The sequence below is a fragment of the Leptonychotes weddellii genome, unplaced genomic scaffold (assembly GCF_054177405.1).
Source record: "Leptonychotes weddellii isolate Sample4059 unplaced genomic scaffold, ASM5417740v2 HiC_scaffold_15589, whole genome shotgun sequence".
Lineage (NCBI taxonomy): Eukaryota > Metazoa > Chordata > Mammalia > Carnivora > Phocidae > Leptonychotes > Leptonychotes weddellii.
In genome coordinates, this window is record NW_027737719.1 from 1 (window position 1) to 4,777 (window position 4,777).

The 4,777-nt window shown below is 37.7% G+C and overlaps 1 pseudogene; it reads right to left on the bottom strand.

Moving 5' to 3' along the window:
• Positions 1-61: 61 nt before the first annotated feature.
• Positions 62-1,611, bottom strand: LOC102728806 (elongation factor 1-alpha 1 pseudogene; annotated as a pseudogene).
• Between the last annotated feature and the right edge of the window lie 3,166 nt (positions 1,612-4,777).

A 4,777-nucleotide genomic window follows, 5' to 3' on the forward strand; every position in this document is an offset into this window, starting at 1 on the left:
AAAGAACTAATAACTTAAAACTGCCACACACACATAAAAAAAACAAATGGTCCACAAAACATTCTCCTTTCCTTCTGAAGGTTTTACGATGCATTGTTATCATTAACCAGTCTTTTACTATTAAACTTAAATGGCCAATTGACACAAACAGTTCTGAGACCGTTCTTCCACCACTGATTAAGACTGGGGTGGCAGGTATTGGGGATAATATTCATTTAGCCTTCCGAGCTTTCTGGGCAGACTTGGTGACCTTGCCAGCTCCAGCTGCCTTCTTGTCCACTGCTTTGACGACACCCACAGCAACTGTCTCATGTCACGAACAGCAAAACAGCCCAGAGGAGGATAGTCAGAGAAGCTCCCGACACACACAGGCTTGCCAGGAACCATATCAATATGGCAGCATCACCAGATTTCAAGAACTTGGGACCATTCTTCCAGCTTTTTTCCAGAACGATGATCTATCTTCTCCTTCAGCTCAGCAAACTTGCAAACAATGTGAGTTATGTGACAATATGGCTCAGGTGCATATTCAGCACTGATTTGGCCTGGATGGTTCAGGATAATCACCTGAGCCGTGAAGCCAGCTGCTTCCGTGGGTGGGTCATTTTTGCTGTCACCAGCCACATTGCCACGACGAACATCTTTGACAGATACGTTCTTGACATTGAAGCCCACGTTGTCCCCAGGAAGAGCCTCACTCAAAGCTGCATGGTGCATTTCAACAGACTCTACTTCAGTTGTAACATTGACTGGAATAAAGGTGACCACCATGCCAGGTCTAAGAACACCAGTCTCGACTCGGCCCACAGGGACAGTACCAATACCACCAATTTTGTAGACGTCCTGGAGAGGCAGACGCAAGGGCTTGTCAGTTGGACGAGTTGGTGGCAGAATGCAATCCAGAGCTTCAAGCAGTGTGGTTCCACTGGCATTCCCATCTTTACAGGTGACTTTCCATCCCTTGAACCAAGGCATGTTAGCACTTGGCTCCAGCATGTTGTCACCGTTCCAACCAGAAATTGGCACAAATGCTACTGTGTCGGGGTTGTAGCCAATTTTCTTAATGTAGGTGCTGACTTCCTTAACGATTTCCTCGTATCTCTTCTGGCTGTAGGGTGGCTCAGTGGAATCCATCTTGTTAACACCAACAATTAGTTGTTTTACACCCAGGGTGTAAGCCAGAAGGGCATGCTCACGGGTCTGCCCATTCTTGGAGATACCGGCTTAAAATTCACCGACACCAGCAGCAACAATCAGGACAGCACAGTCAGCTTGAGATGTGCCTGTAATCATGTTTTTGATAAAGTCTCTGTGTCCTGGGTCATCAGTGATGGTCACATAATACTTGCTGGTCTCGAATTTCCACAGGGAGGTAACAATGGTGATACCACGTTCACGTTCAGCTTTCAGTTTATCCAAGACCCAGGCATACTTGAAGGAGCCCTTTCCCATCTCAGCAGCCTCCTTCTCAGATTTTTCGATAGTTCTTTTGTCGATCCCACCACACTTGTAGATCAGATGACCAGTAGTGGTAGACTTGCCCACATCTACCTGTCCAATGAAGGCGATGTTGACGTGAGTCTTTTCCTTTCCCATTTTGGGTTAGGTTGAGCTGTGGTTTTCACGACACCTGTGTTCTGGCAGCGAACCCGTTGCGAAAAAGCACAAGGAGTTTACTTTTAATGGAAACACACAAGGTGATCTTGAACGTGAGAGGAAAGTAAAGGGCCAAATACAGTCAAGACACTCCTAAGGAAGAGGAATTGTCTTTCCAATTATCAATCTATTATAAAATCCAAAATTAAAACATTGTGTTATTTGCATCATCCTAGAAAATAGACCTATGATAGATACAAGAAGGTCCAGGAATTAAATATTCCTAGATGACCTAGGAAGTAGAGTGTGTATCAGGTTCCTAACTGCCGTAAGTACCCAGACGGTCAGTAGCAAGGTGGTACCACCTTTCTGCTTTGGGAGAATTATAAGAGGAGGACTGCTAAATACGAGTCTTAAATAAGGCTGAGTGTCTCATCACATAATATAAAAATGTTTAAATTTCAGTTGAATATCATTTATCATAGCAAGAAGTTTAATAAGCTATGAAAATCAGCAAAGGTTAACACCAAGATGACACAGATATTAAGATTATCAGCCAATGATTTGCAGACAACTATTATTAAATATTTCAACAAGAAATTGAGATGAAACTGATATAAAATTCGCTACTTTAAAATGAATAGTTCAGTACCATTAATACACTAACAATGCTATACAGCCACCACTTCTGTCTAATTCCACCCCAAAAGGAATCCCTACATACAAAACTTGTTATTCCCAATACCTACCTCCTACCTCCTGCTCATCCCCCGGAAAGCACCAGTCTGCATTCTGTCAGTATGGATTTACCTAATTCTGGATATTTCATATACATGAAATGATAGAATATGTGACCTTTTGTTTCTGGCTTCTTTTACTTAATATAATGCTTTTGATGTGTACATCCACATCATGGCCTGTATTAATACCTAATTTCTTTTCATGACTGAGTAAAATTCAATTGTGTATATATACACCAAAATTTATCTATTTATGTATTGATGGACATTTGGGCTGATTCCACCTTTTGATTATTGTAGATAGTGCTGTTATAAACATACGTGTGCACGTATTTCAGTATCTGTTTTCAGTTTTGGGGCCTATATATCTAAGTAGAATTGCTTGGTCATTTGTTAATTCTATGCTTAACTGTTTTAAGAACTATCAAACTGTTTTCCACAGTTTTTGCACATTTCATTTTCCCACCGGCCATGCATAAGGGCTGTGATTTATCTATATCCTCCTCAACTCTTGCTAGTTTCTGTTGTTTTTCTGTTTCACTGTGTGTTTTTTATCTAAAGATATCCTAGTTGGTGTGAAATGGTACATCATTCTTGTTCTGATTTGCAGTTCACAATGACTAATAATGTTGATCGTTTTTCATCATGAGCTTTTTGGTCATTTGTATAACTTCCCTGGAAAAATCCCTATTCAAGTCCTTCGCCCATTTTTAAGAATTGAGCTGTTTGTTTTGTTGAGTTGTAAACATTCTTTATATATGCTGGATACAGACCCTTATCAGATCTAAAATTTGTAAATGTTATCTGTCATTCTCTAGGTTGTCTTTTTACTGTCTGATAATGTCTTTAGATGAACAAAGGCTTTTAAATTTGGTAAAGTCTAATTTATCTTTTTTTCCCTTTCTTGCTCATGGTTTTGGTGTCTGGGCTGTAATTTTGAAAGGGCTCTTGTAAGAAATTGTCTCTTTACTGACGTAATAAAGATTTTACTATATTTTGATGTATAATTTCATATTAGCTCCTATAATTTTACAGTTAAAAATTTAGCTACTTTACATATAATAAACATGTGGTCCATTTTTAAACATAATGCATAGGAAACCTTATAGATACAAATAGACTATTAAATAAATTTCCATACTCATTAAATATTATAGCTACTGTACAGTACAATAGCATTCTGACAAACAAAATAATCTGTCTACACCATCATCCTGTAGCTTTCAAAATTATTTGAACATCTTTTCAAAAAACATTGGTTCTTTAAGGGAGTGATTTGAGAGGTAAATCTAATTTTCAAATTGGAAGCCACACAAGGTAGCAGAACAATTCAGGAGCAGATCAGAATTCTTTCATTTGAAACCTTTGTCAGTTCCTTGCTATTTTATCTCAGACTATATATTTGTTCACAACGAGTATCATTTTTCTTAAATGACAATTGGCATTTGAACATTACAGTATCTGACCTAATTATCTTACACAGTTTTTTTCAGAATAAAAAAGAAAAGTGACAAAAGCTTTATAATCTGCATGCGCTAAGTAAACGGACATTTGTATTGTCATTTGGGTGGGCTTGGATATTTACTGAAATAGCACAAAGTAAAAACTGGGTGTCAAAACACAAAGAAAATTTTAATGCTGATAACTTTTAGTTATCTGTTCAAATTTGGGTAATTCAGAGGGAAGAAAGGCCATGGTGTCTTGATTATACTATAAACTGTGCAGAGAAGCTCAGCTTGCTCCCATGTCTGTTGCTATTTATGGTGCAGTACAAAAGTGTGACATATTATTTCCCAGGTGGAGAAAAAACATCGATAACACACCACTTTACTGTGACTCCATAATATTGCATTCTTCCAGCTGAAAGCCTTCACGAAAATTTGATGATATTAAATTGGTACCTTCTTACTTTAGCTATTAACTTTAATTTATATTTGATCTCTCTTAAAAAAAAACAGGAAGTGAAACTTTTAAATCTTCCTTTGTTTTGAAATCTAACACACTTATTGAAAGAAAAGCCAACAGAAGTAAATGGATTTAGCAGATGAGCCATACTACTTAGTTATTGAACAACCATCAGTAATCATCTTAAGGTAGGGGTGAACAAAAGGAGCTTTATAAATCGGTAAAATTGCCCCCATGGTATTAGATGTTGTTTTTAAAAAAGAGCATTAGTTAGATGCCCCATAAAATATTGTCCCTTTTGTTCCCTTATTTCACAGTGTAGGACTCCCTTCATTATAATTATCATTGCCAACATTTGTTAATGTATCTCCCTTAGTCATACCCCTGATGCTGTCCAAAATTAAAAGTTTTCTCTCTTGTCCATATAAGATCCAGTTGTTGCTATGGTGAGTGCTGTGAATTGTGTAAGACTGTTGAATCACAGACCTGTACCTCTGAAACAAATAATACATTATATGTTAAAAAAAAAAAAAAAA